The sequence below is a fragment of the Platichthys flesus genome, chromosome 16, assembly GCF_949316205.1.
Source record: "Platichthys flesus chromosome 16, fPlaFle2.1, whole genome shotgun sequence".
In the NCBI taxonomy this organism is placed as follows: Eukaryota; Metazoa; Chordata; class Actinopteri; order Pleuronectiformes; family Pleuronectidae; genus Platichthys; species Platichthys flesus.
In genome coordinates, this window is record NC_084960.1 from 12,627,703 (window position 1) to 12,651,718 (window position 24,016).

At 42.6% G+C, this 24,016-nt stretch overlaps 3 non-coding genes across 3 annotated transcripts; all 3 read left to right on the top strand.

Annotated features, from left to right (window-relative positions):
* The first annotated feature begins 546 nt into the window (after nt 1-546).
* Nucleotides 547-618, top strand: trnac-gca (transfer RNA cysteine (anticodon GCA)). The gene has a single exon. It is a non-coding gene; the product is annotated as a tRNA-Cys (tRNA).
* Nucleotides 619-880: 262 nt separating this feature from the next.
* trnac-gca (transfer RNA cysteine (anticodon GCA)) lies at nt 881-952 on the top strand. The gene has a single exon. It is a non-coding gene; the product is annotated as a tRNA-Cys (tRNA).
* A 3,538-nt stretch (nt 953-4,490) lies between these two features.
* On the top strand, nt 4,491-4,562 carry trnac-gca (transfer RNA cysteine (anticodon GCA)). The gene has a single exon. It is a non-coding gene; the product is annotated as a tRNA-Cys (tRNA).
* Nucleotides 4,563-24,016: the final 19,454 nt, after the last annotated feature.

A 24,016-nucleotide genomic window follows, 5' to 3' on the forward strand; every position in this document is an offset into this window, starting at 1 on the left:
ATGCTTTCCAGCACTGTCTCTTTGTGCTGTCTCTCATTGTTGTGGGAACTTCAAATGACTGATACATTAAATTGGGAGGACTCCAGTCTAGTCTAGTCTGGTCTTTACAGCCTCACTACTGTGTCTCCAAATGGGAGAGAAATATACACTGAGTCGTAAATGATGGGGGACAATGGCCCCGTTTCCTTATTTGTTTTCTCCTTTCTCCGCAGTGTCACAGGGACGGCTCTCTGTTGGTGAACATGAAGAGGTGCCGAGATATGATCTGTGTGTGTATGATGGTGGAAGAATAGGACTGTGGGATCTGATACTGTGAAAATGACAGAGCGGCCTGATGTGTCAGACTCTCACGGGACGGCAGGCAGAGAGGAGCTGCAGCGAGCGAGGCTCTGGTGGGAAACTGCTGAGGTCACACTCAGGCAGTGCGAAGTGGGTGTTATAGTTTGTGATTCTTTTTTATCTAGAAGAAGGCTGATCCTGCCTGTAATGGAAAAAAGACGTCATGGTTTATCAATTTTACAATTTTGAAGAATAATATTGACATATGGGGGTATAGCTCAGTGGTAGAGCATTTGACTGCAGATCAAGAGGTCTCTGGTTCAATTCCGGATGCCCCCTTAAATTATGAAGTTGCTAAATATTTACACAGTCCCAATTTACAAAGATCTAAATGTAGCTATTTTAGTCATCACTATTATTTGATAATGTCTAATTAGATTATTTTTGTGTCATAGCTTTGACTTTCTTTCTCCGGACGTTGTCACTGATCAAGCGCAAAAATGGCATGAGTTAAATTGAAGAATATGTACTAATGATCTGAAATACAGAAAACTAAGCATCACCATTCATTTACATAATGGTGAGACTTCTACTGATAACAGGGGGTATAGCTCAGTGGTAGAGCATTTGACTGCAGATCAAGAGGTCTCTGGTTCAAATCCGGATGTCCCCTTTCTATCCTTTATGAGAAACTAACAAGTGCAGAGTCAACTTCATCATACATCTAATAAAAACATAATTGGCAGCACTGTAATGAAGAATACACTGAAAACAACTGTGTTATGAAATTAATTCACATAACTGATGGACATCAAAGTGCAATAAAACTACATTAGTACAGATTATGGTTAAAAGACATTTGCACTAAAAATAATATAGAAACAAGACAATGATAAATATAGATATATTAATGAATTAGAATAGTATTGAAATAACCCACATCATTAAAGTAAGTGATGAACAATTCCCCATACCATAGCCTTCCTCAAAGATTCGTTGAGATTTGTCTGATAGTTTTTGGGTTATCTTGCTTACAAACAACTTACCAACACATAAGGAGTTAAACATTTACAGAAATTACTTCCTGGATGGGACGTGTATGAGTAAAGAAGAGCGTTGAAGTTCCCAAAGATGCACGAAAATTCCATATAAAGACAAACGGATGGAAAAACTAGTTTAAGCTGTACAATTTAAAACCTGCACCTTGGTTCTACAATTCTTATAGAATAAAAATGATTACTAATCCAAAATGACTGTAACAAGCTGCGGCGGGAAAGACTTAAGTGAATCCTCCAAATGTTGATGTCATCTCCCATCTGGCAGAAATGAAACTACCACAAACATTCCTAGAGACAAAAGGATAGAAAATATCTCAGATTCTTTTGGCCCCGAACTTTATCACAAATTCTCCACAATGCGTCCCCACAGTATACATGCAATACTACATCTCATGTGTTGCTATTTAAGATTTTAATGAATGTTTACTCTGCACCCAGAGGCTCATTACCAAGCACAATGATTAATCGCCCCAGCCTCAGTTCCACAGTCGACAGCATTTCGACCTTTTGTTGCTTTTACAACTCGTGAGGATCTTTTAGATCTTGTTTTTGTAATGCAGAGCGGTACAGTTCAGTCATGGTTTATTGTTTACCAAGAGTAGGCTCAGCAGGGAGTCGGGGGATGCACAGCAACACGAGAGGCCAGACAAATTACGGAGCCATGACAATGGAAAGCAGATGTGACTGTGGCAGATGTCGTAGCTACCTTATTTTCTCCCTTCTGAAAACAGTCAGAGACAATAGTTAATCCTGACTAATTGTCGAAGACACTGGTAATTGGTTGAACATACAGTGGTTAATGTGTGGGTTATAAATATTTTCCCCCCATTTCCATGTTAATGTAAAGAGGTTTATTAGCCTCAAATTCTATGAGTGTTGTCCTTAAACCAATTACTTGACATATTGAGAGATTCACTCATTCACATTCACTCTTGCAACGTCAGATGAGAAAATCAGCAACTCTCTCATCTCCATGCGAAGCTACCACCAACAATAGCTTAGGATGAGTTCTACAAACAAAGGCTAGTTGTTTCTCCCTGATTCCAGTCTTGGTGCTGTGTTAAGCTAACTAGCACTGCTAACATATAGACACAGGTGGCCAGAATGAATAAGTTCTTCCCCAAAATGTTGAACTAAATTGATTTAAAATCACAAACCTATCTTGCCTTAAATTAGCTCTGCCACAATTCAGAGGTTGCATCTATTGGAGACCTATTAGACCGAATTGTCCAGACCTAAATGTTGGTCTGGTTTACAAAGTTTTTCCTATTTGCATCACAAGCTTGTCCCGCCCTTAACTTTCGGTCATTAGCAACTGCACTTAAGATAGCTCGGCAGCTTGCATAGTTACCTGGTTAGCTTCGTCACCAGCATGAAGCGATGCAATTGTCGGCTTTATTTGAAGAAGCCTTCGAAATGGTACAGCCTAGTCACACCGTGACACCATCAGGCTTCAAAGGCTGTCTCCGATGGATTCGGCCCCTGAATTTTGGCACAGATGTGGGAACATTTTCTGTGATTTTCCCACATCTGAGAAGCTACTATTTATTTTCGTGATCCGTTAATTCCTTGATCCTTTAATAGCAATTAAAATCAGGGAAACATTAAATGATGTTAAATGATAGCAGGACAAATTAACGGATAAGCCCAAGGGTTTACCACATGGCTTATGTTCAACATACCACCTGTCAGGAAATCCTGCATCATTACAGAGTCCACAAAAACATATACACAGTCACACACCTTCTCTCCAGACTGTCCAACCTGGCCAGCTGAGGGAATCCGCTCTGTGTGTTACTGAGATTAATTTCGGGCACCGGCCCTGGCCCAGCTCCAGCCGAGGGAACAAGAGCAGCTTCCATCCCACAGAGCTGCAGTTTATCCCCTGTGGTGGGTCCAACCAGGCTGATCCTCTCATATTAAATGGATTAGCAGAGTCCTTATTCTACTGTCAGGAGCTTGTGAAAAGAATAGGGATTTTGCATGTTGGCATAGTCTTCTGACGACATTTCATAGTGTAAACTGGAAAATCGTGTGCTCATGGCTTGTTCACACAAGGACTTTGAAACTGGGCGAATCAAGGGTATATTTCTTCAAAGTATTTCTGTGCAGCGGTGCCAGAAACATGATTCTGTAGCTGCCCTCTGAGAGCATTAGCCCCTTTTAGCTCTTGTTGTATCCGTGGGAAACTCTAGCATTAGCACTGCTTACAATGATTTCCCATGGGAAAGATGCATGACAGGAGCAGGTTAGGTTGGGATCCAAACTTTGCATGGCATGATTAGGATGGAGGAGATCAGGTTGCAGATATCAGGACAACTCACATGAAGAGTGTGAGGTTGCACACTGACCGCATGTCAGTCTGCATTTATTCTCAGACACATCTAACCGGTGATTCCCTCTCCTTGTTTGATGTAAACCACGACCATGAAAGTGATTATATAACTATTCCACTTCTGGAAGACTGCACTTGAAAGACAGTTTGTGTTAGATCTCATGCCCTGCCGGTCTTTGAACAGACGGATGGCAGGTGCTCCTCCCTGCCTGCACTCCTCTCTTAATCTCCTTCAGAAGGCAGACGACCCCTCATCCTCACAGGCTCCCATACGGGCGCCACGCTAATCACTATGTTTAATTGAAGGCCGTCTGTGGCCGAGACCTCACACCGCAGACAGATGTGCTGAGATCAGGCTGGGCACAAACAGCGTTGACCATGGATCAGCCCCCTGTCCATGTTCCAGGCCCATTGTGTCGTCTATTTCTGGCCACCAGACAAAGCATGCATCTCTGTGGTGATGATGCAGAATCAGTCAGGAATATGTGTAAACAGAAATCTGTCTCGGTCTGTGATTAAGATCATTATTTTTTGACTTTCTTATTTATTGCTTAGATTTAGATTGCAAATTGCCTTACGTTGCAGTGTGGACAAGTAGAGCAGAGTCCTTATCTGAGAATGGATGAAGTGTGAGAAATCATTTTTATGTGATAAGGTCAAATTAGAATGTTTTTGTATCATAGCTTTGACTTTCTTGCTCTGAAAGTGGACATTTTAGTTCAAAGTTTTCACTGATCATGTCCAAAAATGACTTGAGTTACATTTAGGAATACGTACTAATTATCTGAAATAAAGAAAGTTAACAAGAATTGACATGAGGGGGTATAGCTCAGTGGTAGAGCATTTGACTGCAGATCAAGAGGTCTCTGGTTCAAATCCGGATGCCCCCTTTATGAGTAACTAACATTTACAGAGTCAACTACAACAGAAATATAATAAACAGCACTGTTTTAAAATATACTCACTCAGTTCCTCAAAATAACTGTTATGTGATTAATTGACAACATACAAGATCAAAGTCGAATGGAAATACATCAGTACAGATTGTGGTTAAAGACATTTTCTTATAAACAATTTCCAGACGTCCAACCTCCGACAGATCAGTGGTGATTGATTTCTGTTAAAAAGGTCAACAATAAACTATTACAGTCAAAGCTCATCGAAAAGTTCAACACATATAGAGATCCATTTGTGCGATTTCTGTATATGTGCATGAAGTCAAATGATGTTTCGGATAGTTGTGGTCATGTGATCTACAGTAAGGACCCCCTCCATCCCCATCGCCCCCCTCCCGGCTCAGCTGGACTCAGCCCATTCCTTCCACTGAGGCCTGCCTCAGTGAGGCCACACCCACTCACTGGCCCTTTCCCACAACCTCCAGGCACCTTGGAGGAAGTCAGCCATGCATAACCCTGCTCCTTAATCAAAGGCTGAATGTGGAGTTTGTCCACTGCAAGTGCGGCATTAGCAAAGCACATGCTCTCCTTTCACAGAGAAACAATGCTGCCCATTGTGTCCGGCCACAAGTGTCTATTTTGATGTAAAAGGGATCTCACAAGCTGATGGACAATGAAGAGGGAATTCCAGGAATAACACACAGGACACATTGAGGACTGCACAGCACCGGAGGATTATTGGGCCCTGCAGCGTGTCAGCATCATCCCCGAGATCGACACACTGCATGTTTTACAGCAGCATTAAAAACAACAGACTCCACCACAGCTGATATGGTCGAAGTTAAGAAACCATCAGCTGCTTGAGCTGCGGAGTATTTCAGTGTCTGCTTTGACAGGCTGAGTTTTATCTCGGTTTCGAACTGATGTAACTGGGCCTCTTGGACATGTCAAAATAACAGCTTAGTGTGACAAATGGAGCAGACCTCCGGGTCCTTTACTCTGATAACAGCATTAGTCGTCAGCAGGCTAGAGCCTGACACACAAAGCCGCCGTGCAGGAAACATGCCACCAATTTACCTGAATATAGAAATGAGTGTATAAGAATAAAATTAGACGCATCCTGAGCAGACAAAATTAGACATTGTCTTCATTCTCCACCAGACCTCCTCTGACCCTTGCTCTGGTTTATAAATAGCAGTGACCCATCTCTAAATAGGACATTGTTTTGTCTATTGTCTTTCCATCCATGTGCTGTCCTGATCACTGATGCTGAAACACTGCGGTAAACATCCTCTGAGTGACCCTCCTCACCCTCCACTCCCATGGATGAAACGTAATCCTCCTTTACACTGTCCAGGCCTCGCTGTTTTTAACATCTGGCCGAAAATCTTTGCTTTGCCACATGAAATATTGGAAACAGAAGTCCAGAGCGGCTTTACCTCCACCAAGGAGGTTATGTTTATACCCCTGTCCATTGGTTTGTTACATTGTGAGAGGGTGTTTTTTTCGAATGTAATTAATGAATCTTGATGAAAATAAATATTATATCTATAAAATATCTATTTGTGTATACAATTTTGGACGGCTTGATTGAATTGAAGGCGACTTTTGGCAGAGGTGTATGCACTGCTGAGTATCGTTCTTGTTTGTTTCTTTGTTGGTTAGTTAGTTGGTTGTTTGGTTAGTTAGTCAGTTGGTTAATTGGTTTGTTGGTTGGTTACGAAACTACTGAACAGATTATCCAAAATGTTGGAAGGATGAGACATTGCGACTTCCTTCGATATTTCAAGAAAGGACCCTTGGTGGAGGCATATGCTCAACTGGGTGCCAGTTTTTATCCTTTTTTTGTTTGACATTTGCTCCTACTGCTAATATTAACAGAAGAGAAAAGTGAATACATCCATTTTCTTTTTCCATGTTTAAGGAAAGAGCGGGAATCCAAATTTGCCTGGACATGGTTCATGGTTCAATTCAACATGATTAGGCTCAGCATCAGCCTGTTTAAGAGGAGCCCTTTAAAAGGATGTTTAGGGGCTTGGGGCAGGGGGTGTGCTGGTGTGTTGCCTCCCCATTCTTCCCATTATAAGGCTTCCTTCTTTCTTTGGGACGCAGGCCATCTATCAGGAGTCCCTATAGGTCCTTTCAGAGCCAAATAAAAGGATCAGTGTGAGCAGACCTGTCTGTGGGTTGCTCAGACATGGGAGACAACAGATGTGTTAAACATAGCCAGGGTCCTCACAAAAAAACAGAGAGCCGGGGCTGCATGCTCTCTAATGGACAGGCAGCTTAATGTTAATTGCTGAATGGAGTCAGTCAAAGCTGCAGCGAGCTTTCACCGAGCAGGTTCAAGGAATCCCACATCATAAAGGAGACCTCACTTCCCTCCACTTTTAAGGAAAGGAAGAGCGATGCAAAGAATGGCCATAAAATTGTTACAAGACCTTTTAAACAAACTGCACCTTCAAATCCCACAAAGACGCGTGTTAGCTTCATCCGGGTGTAAAAGTACAACTGAGCTCTGCTTCCGAAAGGTTTGGATGATTGTGACCCCAAACGAAAGGTGGACATGATCAAATCAATACTACTGATACTAACTCTTGTTTTGAGTATTGCTACTGAATGTCCATAGGATCAATACCTAAAACATTTATCTAATTTACATCACTTAAACAAACAAACAATCTTCCTATAGTTCATGCATTGGTTTTCCAATCACCTCAAGGGTTCACATAGCATTCAGATAATAAACATTTGTTATGATTCATTCATAACATTAATAATAATAATATAGTTCAAGATTAAAACACTAAAGTTAATTAACGATACCTCAGATTTGTACTTAAGAATGCTATAGATGTTTTAGTTACTTTCTACAAATGGAATCAGCTTGTCGATTTTGCATTCAGCTCAAAAACCATGACACATTTTTTCTTCCATACATTATATCACATTGATATTTTCAAAATATATTTTTATTGGTTTCTTAAAAATTCCTGTATTTGGACAAAGTTTCTCTTATTTGTTGACAACGAAATAAACCATAGCGGCTGGCTTTAATACCAAACTGTGAAACCCTGTTGCTGTTTGGCTGCTGGGGCCCAGTTTACCTCATGAATTCCTGTGGGAATCAGGCTAATCCAGTGAGATCACAGCTTTTTTACCCAAGCGCAGATATTGTTTCATCTACTGACTCTATTTTACACTGTATTCCATGTTCTTTTATATTTAAGTGCATGGAGTGCAGCTTAATTAAAAGCAACCATTACATATTACATAATCTGTAAATTTCACCAGATTTAGAGAGGATGAATTCAACTTCTGCACCCCAGTATCCTCCAGTGACACTGAAGGAGGAGGAGCAAAGGTCCCTGCATCAAACCCCAGAGCCTAAACAATGGACGCTTGGCGTGGACAGCCCGAGGCGAGGCCATCTGCCGCTGAGAGAGTGGAGTCCCTTTGTCAGCTATTGTGGAATGTCGGGGCAGATTGATGAGGGCCGGGTGATTCCTTTAGGGCCCCGGCGAGGCAGCAGGCAGCACAGTGAGACGAATAGACACTACAGGGAACTCCTCCATCTACTTCTGTCTCCACGTCCATTAGTCACATGGTGCAGTAGCCAAACGCAAACCTGGGAAAATACTGGGAAACCGTTTTGGTAGACCGATTTTATGTTTGAAGTATTCAGATCCCTTGAGTTCTCAGCAGACGTTTTAATTAATACAGCATTTTTTGGATAAATAGCTCAAAGCAGGATTGGAGGCTCCTCTCCCCCTTGTCCTTCAGAGAAAGTGTAAGAATGTGTTGTATGGGAGTCCAATGCAGGCTGGAGGCCACACTAGTGTGCCTCTGTTTGGACGATGACCTCTAACCTCTCAGCAGGTGTGTGTGGACGGCCTTTTGTCGAGGGGAGCCCGTCCAGAAGCTCTCTGGCTTTTGGAGTGGGTGGGTCAGGAGGAGGGTGGTGGTGCGGGGAGAAAGGGCAGATGTTGTATGTGAAATCCCCGGGGGAAAGTGTGCCGCCACAGAGGAAAGGGGTCAGAGCAAGAGGGCGGATCTCTGACACGACCAACACAACAGACAACTCTGGTTTCCATGGCAGCTTGCTGCATCACTAAGCCGTCTGTTCTCTGAGAAGAAGAAATAAAACTTCAGGCTCCGGGATCTCTGACAAAACCTGGCTTTATTCAGCTTCGCTTGGCAATAACTAAATTTGGCTCTCAGTCATACATAAGATTTTATTTAGTGGGCTATATTTGAGTTCCTATATTGGGAATCACTGGACAAAAATACCTGTAGAACTGTATGTAAATGTCTTTGTGTTATATATTATAATGTATGAATCAAGAGGCCAAACAAATACTTTAACTAAAGACGACTTATTCACCTTATGATACTTCTGTACTAACACACATGCAGGATTTTAAATATCAAGCTTTACTTCACTTGGTTATTTATATATTGTTGCATTGGTACTTTCATGTAAGTGAATGATCTCAATATTTCTCCCAACTCTGTGAAGCACAGAAATTAAACTGATCAGTTTGTTAAAGTTTATCATCTTAACAGGCCTTTTTTTCCAAGTTCACTCTACTATCATATTCTGTTTGGATTTTGTGGCAATGTCCGATGCCACCGGGGCTTCCCACACACAGCCAGAGACTAAACTGTTGCTTTTCAGCATTTTATGAACACAAACAAACTCACAAAACTATCTCAACCAAAACTAAACTTTGGCTTTGCAGCTCGGTTCTGCCCGTGTGTCTCAGTCCTTGTGTGTCTGTCCCCTTCGGCAGCTCTGCTTCTGCCTTTTGTCCCAGAGGACCGATCAGCTAACAGCCCTCAGCCGATCAATCCTCTGGTACAGGTGGAGGTGCTCTCTGAGCCACCTCTGAGCCCACAGATGTAAAATACATGTGTGTGAACCAAGATTTACTCCATTACAAGCATCAGTCATGTATTAGCAGTATAGATTTAAGTCAAAGTACTGCAGGGAAATGGCCCCTGTGAGTGTAAATGTATTCTTTACTCACTTGAACAATATTATTATTTTGTTGATGTTAATATATAAGTAGCATTCAATGTTTGTAGCTGGTTGAACATGAGTTTGTTTAACTGTTGATACTGTGGTTGCAAGTTTTATATTTATATAAACTTGTTATGTGTTTTTCATGTAAAATCTTAATCTGTAAAGTGGGTAGAAACTATAATAAAGTTACGGTGGTAAAAGTTTCTCAAGTTATGGCATAATGATGAATGTAGTTTCATTCCACAACTGACAGTTTCTTGTCTATTTTAAAGAACATATTTTCATAATCCTTCCTTCCGCGAATTGTTTTTCTGGTTTATATTTCTGTAGACAAACACAATCCTAAATCTTGACCGATACACAGCGACTATAATGAGACTCTTTAATGTTATGGGGCCGTTTTTTTGTCTGCGGAGCCTCGAAGCCACAGGGTGCAGCAGAAATAAAGCAGAGATAAAAGGCACAGCTTGTTGTCCTGACTGTTTTTACTGTAGCTGGACTATGACTCATTTCCTTTGAGGCGACGGCTGCGGAGGAATGTGACTTTGATCAAACCCTGGTTTCATCAGGTTATCTCAGCCCCTGCAGTAAATAGGCAATAAACATTGACACCAGTCTGCAGGAAGACTCTGTGGTAAGTTGATCACATCCTTGTTGCATCAGTATAGGGTCGGACCCTGAATATCAAAGCTCACACTAGGAGAAGGGTTTGTGATAAATATTTAAACTCTAAATGTTATAATTAATAGACGACACTGCAGCACACAAATCTTGTTCCTCAGAAGTTGTAATCCATAAATAGCTTTAGGGAAACAACAGAGATTGGGAAACATCCTGCAGAAGAACTTTTAAGCTGAATTTGCGAGCGGATAAATTGCCTCACACTCCTGGTGGGGTTTTTTCTGCCCGACCTTGTCCGCAGAGCACCATTGTTCCTTTTGCCGGGGGTCTCTGTGCGTCCACAAAAGGGCCATCTGACAATGCTCACAGGCCAAGCACTCGCCTCTTATACGTGAGCCGTCAGTACGGTGATGCATGACATTTGTATAACATTACCCGGGGTTACAGCCCTATGGTCAAGAAGATCAGCAGGGAATGAAAGAAAAAGGGGTCAGAGCCCCGGACAAATCGCGAACTTCAACATAGGTCAAAAGATACTTAGATATGCATCTTCAGCCATAACGTTTGAAAGGAACCCTTCACAGCTCCCGATCAAATCTCTATGGAGCCATTGTTGAAGAAACTGAAGGAGCAGCTCAAGAGAACAAAAAGAGTTTCACATCATACCAGAGTAGACGATCCATCAAAGGATTCAAAAGGCCACGAGCATGTTTTCATGAATACAGGATGAATTTGTATAAAACTTTTTTTCTTTTTGTGCCTTGGAAATACTAGCTGGGTTTGAACTTCTCATTCAAAATCTCTTTTGTCTGATTTCTGACACTTTGAAGGTTTACAACTGAGTGTGACACTATAAAAGACGTTCTGAACAGGTTACTAACACGTTTGGACTTTGAAGAGGTAAGGTTAAAATGTCATAATCATCATGCTGACATTTTGCAGGTATGATAACATGCAAACATTTTCTAGTATAATATGGGCTTTTTGTGAAACTTAACTTTGTAGATTGGCTTATTTTTATCCGATTTATTAAAGACAATATATGTAATTTAACTAATCTAATGACAGTCTAAACATTGTTTTCTCCTGTATACCTATATCTCACATGCATGTGGTGTGAGTGATTAATAAGATTGATGTAGTAATATGATGTAAGAAATGTTTTTGTTGCTGGCAGATAAAAGTTGTCCCCATGTTTTGTTTTGGATTAAAGTCCAGGGGATAAGGGCAGTAACAATATAAACACCCGGGGGAAAAAAAGAATCATGGGCAACAGATGAATAAATAAAACCGGTAATTTATTAACAATGAACTGAAAACAACTTTCTAAAAAGGAAAGCGACACTGACTCGCAGCGAACTCAAAACCACAACTTAAAACAATCTAAATGGTCATGCTAACAAAACCAGCACACTCAACTCAAGCAGAGGAGATCACCAAATCCAAAACATACACACACAGCTTGAATGCTGCCACCTGGCCCACTGGGGCTCACTGGCTGCTTCTCTCGGCCTTTTAACCACCATGGCCTTGATTGGAGATTGAGCCCATCCTTGCACACTCACACACTGCAGCTGCAGGGAAGAGGGTGGTACCTGAATGGACACCGGTGAGAGAGAGCGGAGAGAGAGAGCACAGAGCACAGAGAAAACAGAACCGGGCACAAAACACAGCCCAACAGTAACTTTATTTTAAGGCTGAGGCTGACTTCCAATAGTTCTATAGATACCAAGTCACAGAAGTTGGTACAATTATTCCTGAAGTGAACCATGAATGTCTGTACACAATGTAATATCAATCCATTCAGTAGCTGTTGAGGTATTTTGGTTTGGGTCAGACCAACACTGCCGTCACTACAGCAACGTTAATGATAAAGGTAAAGTAAACTAGATGGAAACAGGTAGAAGAGTTTATCTGAGAATGAATGATTAACGTGCTCCACTTAAGCCCTGAACAAGTTTAACATCATCGATGAAAAGGAAATGTACTCAAAACAAACTTGACCGACGAAGCTTTCCAGTTTGTCTTTTCCATCCTGTCTTCTGCCAGAAAGGATACAGGTACCTCATGCTGTCACAGGCCAACACAAACATGGAAAGCGCATCACTGCCTGAGCAGAGGTTGAGGGAGTAGTCCTTTCCTCTCTGAAGATCTGCCTCTGATTTGCAGGAAAGGGTCATTTTCCTCTGACATCTCTTTGTCTCTGTAGTATTGACGGAAAGCTCCTGATTTCCCAGGTCACCGCCACCGCTGCGTTGCTGCTCGCTGCCAAAGTTTGCCTGACCTGCTCGACGTGACCTCAACGTGAACATAGTCACATCTCCAGGAAAATCCTTGTGGCTTTGACTGTGTATTTTGATATCTGCACAGATATATTTAACATCTGAGAATGGTATTACCCTGGTCAGGCCATGAAAAACATTACATCAGCCAGCTTTAGCTTCTGCAAGCCAAATCCAGCAGCAGTCTGGAAATAACATAATAAAAGCCCTGCAAATAAATCGCAGAGGGACATCGTATATGGGAATAATGAACATCATGCAGTTGAAGGCTCTTCAAAGTCTTCAAGGATGATAAACTTGCCAATCCAAGCTGCAATGTAGCATCTGGAATTCTTTGTAGATGTCAAATTACAGTTTAGAACAAAAAAATGTTCTACTACTTTAAAGCTCTGTGAGCCTTTTAGAAGAATTTCATGACAAGTTCATTTTAAAACTCTTCTTGAAATCCTGCGGCTGACTAAGCATCAATTCATGCTCTCATGTTAGTGATTGGATTTAGTTACTGTAAGAATCTCTTGTGGAACAGAGGTTTCAAAATGGTTATTTTTCATGCTGATTCCCTGAACACTGGCCCTAATCAGGATCCTCTCTGTGTGTTGGCGGAGATTGGAATAACAGGACAAAATACCGAGTAGGATGTGAGCCACCCAACTCTGACCTCCATCTGCAGAGCTTCCTCTCCAGCCTCCCTGGGTGGGACGCTCCCCAGGCCGCTAGAGCTCACACACACTGTATCTGCTGTTCCCCAATTGCCTCCAATTACGCGGCGCTACGGCTCTGGCTGTAGCGTTTCTCAGGGTGCCGAGGTTAGGGACGCTCATACTCGGGGGTTTATTGCAATTGGGCTGTTGCCACCGGAGATATTAATCTGCAGCCATGGAGCAGGAAATCAAAAGTAAGCTGTTGAACACACTGAATTATAGGGGAAACAACAATAAAGTAACAGACATGTTTCTCAGAAAACCTCTTAATGCTGAGATCTACAAGAAAGGAATATAATCCGAATACAAGACATTGTGGGAAAGTGAACCATGTTTTGTTGTTTTCTTGATTTCAGGATGAGAACGAAAATTTCCCAAGACAGTATGATGCTTGAGTAAGTGTGTTGCCATGCGACTTTGGCACAGGGGTGTTTTGAGCTGTTAACAATGACTGGCCACTCAAATGTATGTGTTGCTCTAGAGCTTGACTTAGTCGTTACAGGTGCTTGATGCCAACGAAAACAACCAAGAGCCAATGCTTGGGTACAAACAACAAAGCCAACCTTTGTCCTAGTGTTGCATATCTAGCTGGCCATGAAACACTAAAGTGAAGTACGCAGGTAATAAACTCCACACATGAAGGTTCACCAACATTTTGTTGTTTGTTGTCAGACAGGACCTTTGCAAGAATTTTATTGGCTAGCGTTGCGCTTGTGTATTTGTCTGATCTTTGATCTGATTGGTTGGTGCTTGCGCTACTTGAAATTTGTTGTTTTCCTCAACTTCTACTCCATGCAGAACAAGCAAATCACTGAAACGGCACCCCCATGCAGTTCAGCAACATATTAAAAAGATAGTTCACCCAAAGATAATAATTCACTCATATATATTCACCACTATGCCGATGGACAGATAAACAGCATTGCAGCCAAATCCAATACAATTGAAGTAAATGGCGACCACGTCTTTAGTAACTGCAGCTGTTGCGAGTTCTGCAAAACTCACAAATTCTCATGAGAACTGCAGAAGTATTAAGGATGAGGATAACAGCGGATATTTAAGCTAAAACAGCTTGCACTCCTCCATCGGCAGGGATGTTACCATCCTATCAATCTTAGTTTAGTGTAGAGCTAACATTAGCTAACATTTGCCTATTAGCATATGTGCAGCAGAAGTTCAGGGGTTCTCAGACGTTGTTAGTACGATTCCTCATCTGTGAACTAAGAGTATTTAACCAAAGTTTTGCACTAATCCTTCAAATAAATGTGGAGGTATTTCACTGAGTAAGAAAAGATATTGACTTGTTGGTCGTTCTAGAGGAAAAGGATAATTAATCCTCCATGGGTTTTGAATATCTGCACCAGGTTTCATGGCGGTCCATCTGGTAGTTGTTGAGTGGACCACAGTGGTTGACTGACCAACTGACAAACCGGCACTGTCTTGTCGGTAACACAATCTTTTTGTTATTCAAAGAATGGAGCTGGAAATCCTGAATAAACTCTCAGGAACCTTGCAACATACAAACTCGCCTTCACCTAGAGCATCATGAGAACCGGGAGACAAGGGCCATCAGCATGTGGCTTGAATTTGCTCGGTTGAACCGTTTGCCCGCCGGGTGAAACACTTCCAGCCTTTTGTGGAGAACGGGGTTGAGACTGATGCATCGCTCAATCCCCTCAGGAAGTGTGTGCACCAGTGCAAGCAGAGGAAGTTTACTCTGCTGCTCAACAGATCACTGTTTATGTTGGGGCCACTCGCTGAGGACGCATAGCAGCTTTGATTTTCTTTATTCTTTTTTTTCTGTCCGTATCATTAAATGAGTCACGTTTTTCCACATGATAAGTGAAAGCAAACAAATCGATGGTGTTGTTGCTGATGGAGCGCAGGATGTTGCTCTTGGATAAATCGCTAGAGAGAGGTTTGATGGAGTCTAATCCTCCTCTGTTACTTCAGCACTGCCACTATACCGGTTGATGCAATTTGTTGTCATTGCTGCAGTGACACGCTGAGTCTGGACATGTTGGTCAGCTTATATATAAGGGGACTCTCACTGAATATCCAGTGTGCATGCTAAATCATTAGCATGCTATTTGGGATTAGAGAGAGGGAGCAGAACAGCTTGAGCTAGTTGTTGTCACAGTTCATTCAGTTTGTCGTTGAGTCTGTTGCTGCTTTGCCATCTCTGATCACTTCAGACCCTGTTATGACCACCTGCTTGCCAATAGTCCCGGCCCTTCCAGCCTTTCAATCTCCCCCCATGCTGTACCCCATTCCCTCATTAGCTTCCTGGTATGGTATGTACTGGTCCAACAGATTCTCTATTGTGTCGACCAAGCTGTAGCAGTCCAGCTTATTTTGCACTTTTGGTTTGTGTGTTTTTGGACTTCTTTTGACTTGCGTCCCTGCCTACATCTTTACTTAGCAGCACCTGCTTGTTGACTCTCAGTCATTGCCTGCTCTCACCTCCACAACCTTTTAATGAAGGTGAACTGTGTGATCTTTGATTGGTTGTCTGTGAGTCATGCATTTGATTCACTTTTGTTAGATGGAGGCTCAGGAAGGTAAAGGAGTGCTGTACATTTGTTTGTTTGTTGGTCGGTTGGTCGGTTTGTTGATTGGTTCGTCAGCAGGATTACACAAAACCTTCTTGACACCTTTTAACAAAACTTGGGACAAGAAAGAATCCACAATTATTTTTATCTGGACAAAGATATGAGTGTGTTCGTATTCGTGACACTTGATTGAAGGTAAGGGGACTGTTGGGGCCTTGGTGGAGGTATAAACTCTACTGATTGGTTGTTCTATTGGTTTCATTTCCATTTGTTCGTCTCACAGCAGGTTTATTGTCAGGAGGAAGAACTTATAACATTTTGGGTCAATTTTTTCAAATGTCGCAAGATAGGATGTCAGCCTTGGTGATTTCGAGCTTTGTGAGCTGTGTCAACCGACATAAGCCGTTTTCAGACATGACCTGTGGGAAAAAAATCTGTTTCGTGTCAAAAGCTTGTGGGGAATCCATTGGGGATTTGAATTCTCCTGAATTTCTGTTGCCGTTGTACCAGGAGGCCAGGCGGAGAAAACCTCTCACTCTGACATTTACGTTCACACATTCACACGTTCCTCCAGAGAAAACTCCAGACTATCTGTCGAGATCAGTGCCCGTCTGAAAGCAGCTTTAAATTCACTGTTTTCTTTTTGTTGAGAGACAATAAACTTGGTCAGTCCCTGCTTGGTGTATGGCAGATAAAAAGGAGAAAATAACTCTATGTCGCACCGGAAGATTAATCATCAGTTTAGTACAAACTTTCCCTGTAAACACACCCATTAGTCGGCTTTCTCCTCTAACAAAGTCTGTTTTCATATACGTTGCAAAATGCCATTTTGTCCCCAGAGGCATAACATTACAAAGATTTTCCTCTCTTTGAATTGTGGTGGTCTGACAGATGCAATCTATCTTGAGATAAGAAAGATTTTGTGTTTGTATTAGTGGAAGACAAATGTCGGATTTGTTTTTTCTACGGGGGAATGCATGGGATTCGCTGTTATCGGCGTTGTGTTTCACACACCGCAGTGCAACAGAAGATGCTCCGGCAGCAGGCACACCATGGCACAGGGTTATCGGCCGAGTCATTTTAACTTTCTGCTGCAGTCAACCCCTGCTCTGTTTCTCAGGGAGGGCGTCTCACTCCACAGTTTGTTTTGCCTGCAGAAAAGTCTTTTCCACCGGGGCCATAAATTCCACGAGGACAGAGAGGTGATGATCTCTGCATGTTTTTGAACAGACACTTTATTTATCCTTTTTTACACAAAGACACCATTGACCGATTGGATCTTCAAGTCACCTTATGTGAACTGGATAACGCTTCAATACAGAAAAGTCCATGTTGTCCACAGATTAGTGAACTGAAATATGATCTCACTTCCATTGAAAATGTCACAAAGCATAAAATCCAGCTTTGTATGATGTCTGTCAGACTCTGACTTCAGACAGGAACTCTGAAAAATGTCTGAAAAAATGTTTACTTTTATATAAATTGCACATGGGCTTCAGAACGCAGCAGGAGACTGTTCAGGTCAGACGAATTCACAACAATAGAAAAATGCCTGAAACATTCCAGGGGGGGAGCCTGTTTAGAATATGGAGGGTTAGGGTTATATTTGTGTCCAGCACATTGACACCTGGCATGTGCCTTCATTCCCATTACCACCCAAATCTCATTTTCTTTCCAATTTAACATTTTTGTTGACGTCTTCTACATGAGCTCGGCTCTATTTTATCCTTGGATATTTGTATTACTTTAGTTTTTCTTCTCAGTATTGTTTTCCATCGTGTGTTTGAAAAGTCTTTAGAACACCCAATCACTCGCTTTGAATTTTTCAGACATTTTCCTGCCGTTTCTTCACATGAACTCAATCTGACATTTTTCAGGGAGGCGGCTGCCGAAAGTGTCAGGAAGAACTGACTTTGACATTTGCTCTCTCTCAGGAGAGAGCTCAGTTCATGTCTGAAAGTAGTTTAAATGTCAGTTTCCCTTTTTGCTTTAATGAAAAAAGTTGCAGAAGTCACTTGACCTTAAGACTCTTTTCTTAATTCGGTCAATCCTACAATTGAGACCTGTCCAAACTGTAAAAGCTTCACAATCCTGTGATTATTAACGGAATTATAATTTAACATTACATATAACATAGATGTGTTGCTCTGCCAGAATAGAAAGTCACAAGATATCTTCCAGTTTCATACATTGAAACCGAAAGTTTTCCATGTTGTTAAGCCATGTTGGATTTAAGGGGGTTTCACTTCACCAGGGCTCATATCCTCCTTAAAGCTGCCTGAAGTGGAAGACATGACTGTGAAATGACCTTTAATGACACCGGATCTATAGGAGACCTCATGTGAAAACACACACACTTCTCTGTTGGCTCCTCTCTGCATTGTCCGGGACCTAAAGAACTCAGCCTGACTCTTGGTTACATATTGATCGTGCGACAACAAAGGTGACACAGTGTGAGTTGCTCACACAGTAATTGGGTGTGCTCTCTCCATTTGATCTCTTTTGTTCTATCCTCTAGCCGCAGTTTTCTGAGGAAACAAGATACTTTTTAATCCTGTTCGTATAGAAACTGGTGATGAAAAACCTCATTGTGAAACTCCCCTAACTTCCTTCCCTTCATGGGTGCACCACACAACCACAGCGGCAGCTGAAATGCAGGATTATTACACTAGACTGTCAGGAGAGTAAAGCAACGTGTGACATTCATAACCGTATCATATTTTCTACCATCACATTCTAACCTTAAATTGAACAAACCCTGGAGAACATTTCGCTAACAACAACCACTGCATTGTTCACAAGTTCTGTTGTGTGTTCATGAAAAAGCTCTTCTCAGCTGGTTAGAATAGGTTTCATATCTTCATTGCCCCGAAAGACTGTTAACAAAGTTTGACAAAATCTCAGCATGGACCTCAGACTCACAAGCTTTAGTCGTGGGGTTTGATATATGTAACTATTTTAGTCGCATTGGGGATAATTACATTACATTACATCGCATTACATTACATTACATATCTTTCAGCTGACGCTTTAATCCACGTGCATTCAACTATGAGGGTGAAAAACCCAGGACAGCAAGAATCATGTGCATTAGCTTCAACTACAAAGTGGTACTTGTAAGTAGAATGCATAAGTGCAACTAACAGAGTTGACGATTGTTGTTAGACCATCATCTTCTTAATGATTACAGTCACTGAGCTGTTATTACTAATTAAGGGTCCACTATCTTTGGAGCCGTTTCTCTTTCTTGTGAGTTCCCCAATTTTGTGGAAGTGCAACATCTAATCTTTCTAGCTAATGACAGGTCTAATGATACAACACATCCAATGTGTTTAGGTCAAAGTTATCCTATTGCCTTAAATACTCAGTAGCGAAGCAAAACAGTTTGAGCTCAACACAAAGTTCCACTGAGTTGCATAAAGAGTGGAACTCCTGTTGACATGGAGTATCTATATTATATAAGCAAATATATTTCCGAAACAACAGGTTTTTCAGACACTTTCTCGTCCAGTGTGTGATGCTGCTTTATGCTCCAAAGGCAAAAGAGAGCAATGAGAGTCCAATGATGATCCAGCAGAGCTCAGTGAGAACTGGGCCCCTGTGCCAGTGTCTGACTGAGACGCGGGGAGCCAAGGTCACGCCGGAGCTGCGTGGTGATTTCTCAGCGAGAATTTTAAACGGCGGAGAGCGAAAATAAAGGCAGCAGCGACAACTACAACAAGAGTCTCCACAACACTGGTTTGGTTAAGTGCGTTGCGAGACTCAAAGATTTCAAAACACAACCAACTGTGGTTAACCGAAGGCCGTAAATTGATGGACTGGCCGTTTATGAACTCGCAGTGTGAGAGGGGAAATGTTCTCCCATTGTGATGTAGAATGGCGAGACAGGGGAACATGAATAAACTAATTAAATGCCATTGTTTATAGAAGTCATTTGAGCCAGATTTAATGATACACAGCTTTTCCTCCTCACTAAGAAGAATATTCCCTATGGAGTAAAGAATCTAACACTCAAAAGTACACAGGGCAATTAGGGATCAACCATATCTTATTTATAATAAAAAATAAAAATAACACAAAGAAATCTGTGCCGTAGACAAGGCAGTAGCTGTCCACAGGTCTCGATAAGAAACCAGATCCACCAGGGGAGGCAAGATGGAGAGATCGATTACCCTAAGGTTTCCCATGATCCCGAGTCTCTCCAGGGAGGACGAGCCTCTGCTCCGGCGCTGCCTGGGTCTCTCCACTGCCATTATCACCGATGGGAGCCACAATAGGTCAGAGAGATGAGATAACATTGTGAGCGTCGGAGCAGCAGGTGAGAGGCTCAACAGGGCGCGATTAGATATCCGGGTCCCAGGGTGTAGCATTGCCTGGGGCCTCAGGGGCCTCGGCCCCGCCATCTGCCAGGGTGAATTCCTCCCTGCTGCAGGGGAAGCACTCTGTGGCTGCACAAAACTGTTGCTGTGGGGCGTTGCTTTGAGTTTCTCCTGTTACCTTTTTGTACAGGGAGAAGTGTTACACTTTACAGTTCTTTTGTTACAACCTCAAACATGAGCTGGAAGAATGCAAGTAGCTGCTGCAAGCAAAGGACAGAAACCTCTGGTATTTGAGGAGTAATTCTCTGTTGTCGTTTTTTTCCTTCATTAACCAAAAACTGGCATGCGTTGTAAATTGGGCATATACATGTATTCCATCTGCAGACCCTGGACACCTGGCATCAAACACGAAGCAGCAGTGGTCGTACTTGTTAGATATGGAGTCCAGATCCTCTCTGGACTGCAGGTTTCGGGGCTCCAGTGTGAGGCCATCACTCAGCGAGAGCACACCCCGGGGATCCTCCGATGACAGCCGTGCTGGATGGTTCACACATGACCCGGGAGCGCTTCTGCACGCAACACCCTGTCCCGTGACCCGCCGGCACCAGCCCTCACTTTGATCTGACGCTTGCTGTAAAATTGGAGAAGCCCGCCGCAATCGCACATGCCAGACACGCAGTCTGCCTTGAAACACAGGGCACGGACGTGGGCCTAACATGAGCATATTGAATTAGGAGCTGTCGAGCAAATCTCGGATGCGGTTGCATGGCTCTTAAATTACCAGACAGGGCCAGGTGAGCGACGATCAATCAAGGTTATGTATTTGATCCCGATGGAGCTCCGCGGGGAGTCCGCCGGCACGACTGAAACCTTACCCATCAGATCATTTTCGCTCACATGTGAATAACAAGCAGCAGCGTAAATGAGCAGTGTTTACACAAAGCCAAGGCAGATGCATTCTTCAGAGACACGGCTCAGACGTCTCGAGGAGATAGGAGAAGTGAAGCGAGCCACATCTGTTAGATCACTTCAAATCAGTTAAGAGGCTCAGGGTGCTGTAGGAGATATCAGACACTGATAACCGTGACCGGAACCTCTAACCTGAAGGTATTAGATCTCGACATGCTCATTATCCAACCTACCTACTTTCACTGACACAAAACCCCAGTAAACACCATCCCAGCACAGCTTTTATACGGCAAAATGCAGTTTGTGGCCCACACGCCATTTTTATTGTTGAATACGATGCATATTTTTAGCAACAAGATGCTGTCAGACACAGGATGTGTGTTTGGTATCAGAACACTGGCGTCTCTGTGCAGATCTGGAGATGCTGATGATATATCCAGATGTGGAGGGGGACCCCGGGCTGACCCTGTGCAAAGCCCACCGTGCTCTAGGCAACCCAGTGGTGAGCTGCTGGACCCTGATGGGTTTATATACTGCAGCAACAAGTATGTAAAGGAATACAATAACTGTACTCCAAAACAGTAACAGATTCACATTTATTGGTTCTACAGTTATAGTTCATCTTTGTCCACCACTTTTAACATTTAATGAATTGCACATAAAATTCTACTGAATCAGCAGCTCTATAGAGCCGCTTAATTTGGGGTTAGGATTTGTAAGGATATGCATTAAATAAGAGCTACCATATCTAATTTTCCATTATCGAGGATTAGTTGTGTAGTAAATACATAAGTAACAATATGAGCACATTAGAATACAATTTGAGGTACTTGTACTTGAGTATTTCCATTAAGTGTTAAGTGTCATTTTGTAGCCCTTTGTATTATATATTCTAATTATTAATACAATATTTAATCAACAGAGGATTTAGAGATCGAAGGTGTGTAACATTCAAGGGACATTGGATTAAATTAAACTATATTTTCTGTGGTAAAAACAACAACAGAGAAAGCAAATAACATAAAAGTATGAATGATCAAAGTGATAAAAGTATCATTTCACCACCTTCAGGCCATTATTTAATGAGCTTGCTTAATTTCAGACACACACACACAAAGAGAAAGTAACATGTAGAATTTTAAAGCAGATGAATACAAAAGCCCCGATCTGTTCCAAGCTCAGACTGACGTGAGGCCTGCTGTTCTGCCCGTTGACAGAAAAGACCGGAGGAGGAAGGGATGAGGGTCTTTATCTGTTACAGCCCAGACTCCATCACATAAAATGGTCTCCATCTGTTCTGGCCATCAGGTCTGAGCCACTGCTGCTGTTTCTGCTGCAAAATAGTCCGGGTGCTGTTGACAACCTCCGAACAGACCCTGAACAAGAGAGGACCCCCCCCCTTCCCAGGCCCCCTGCCCCGTCCCCCTGCCCAAACCTCCTGCCGGGCCACCAGAAGGCCTCTGTTTTCATAGTGGCCATTACCCACATTGGGCCGGCCCCCTGAGCTAACATCCCTGCCATTAGATACACAAGTAAGCACGACTGCCAGTACGCTCCATGACACTGGGTAAACATGTTGGCAAACTGGGGGAATGTGAAGTGAGGCAGTTCAAAAGAGTGTGTGCGTGTCTGTGTGTGCGTGTGTGTGTCTGCCGCCTCACAGTAGATCATTCATGTCATTGTTTAACGACTGTTGTCGAACAGAAAAACATGTAAGGATGAAAACTCCTGCTTGCAAAAAATGGTGCCTGCCTCTGGATTCATTCTTTTTTGAGGAAGTTGTTAAGCCCTGTGAGGAAAATTGTGATTATGAACATGGGCTATACATATACAATTTTATTGGTTGGTTGATTTCTTGGAGGAATACATTTGCTCTGGTGGACACACAGAGGGATATCTGCGCTGACCCTGGGTCAGCCGGCCTCTGAAGGCTGTGGCACTAAATCTCAATCTGACAAGTTCACCCTCACCTTTTGGCAACGCCTCCAAATGGAAAACTGGAAGCATAACACGGGACAAGACTGGATTCTCCATCACTGATAATCACATCACCAGCTGGAACACCACATGCATTAGTCTCTCATTATGTGAGGAGGGGAAACGTTCTGTTTTGAAACGCTTTCACCTTCATTGATTTGTTTTCAGATTCAACGAAAAACGTTCCATGTGCTCCACCATCCGGTGTTTATCCGCTGGTTCTGAAGTCCAAAATACATCGAAGAAAATCTTATAAAACACAACAGCAAATTCAAAAGGTGGCCAACAAATAAGCAAACACAGCGGTATTAACTTCTCATGTAAAAATTAGGGGCCTGCTATTGACGAGGCTTGTTGCTGATCGGACATATCCGTGTTTTTCACAATTCACAATTCACAATTTGTTGTTTTGCTGTCCCCCCCCCACCATAGTTTTCAAATATATGTAATTAGCATGTAACATATGCAATATGCACTTGAACCAAGAATCTTTTCCAAGTCTGAGACACAGGAAAGTCAAAAGGATAAAAAATAGAATGACGACCAAATAAAGTGAATTATGAAAGAAGGTAGATAACAAGACCACCTTATCACAAAAGTCCAACTTTTTTTTTAATTCCTATTTCTGACTTTAAGCTTCTGTCCCATGTTGAATTTGTATCTTTGGGATCGTGAGTTTCTGACTAATGGATGTTTAAAAACACACACAGCTCAGCTCTAGCAGTCGCCTGTGACAGCACATATCCATCACAGTTTAACATTGTCAGCCCGGGTTTATTATGCTCGCTCGGGTCCTTTCAGGGATCAGACCTCTGCCCCCAGACAAACACTCGGTGGGTGCATGTACGTACTCATGTGGGCTCGTCGGCCTGCTGGGCCCTCGTGCTCCCTGGGGTGTCTGCTCATGAGAGGGCCTGTTATTCAGAGAACGTCCCGGGGCCCTCCCACCCTCCTGGAGTGTCTGTGCCTGTGGAGGAGCTGGGAAACCCCCCATCACAAGGGAGGACAATTTGTGGTTTGCAGCTGAGATGTTGCTGTTTAGGTTAATATTGTAGCGTGGG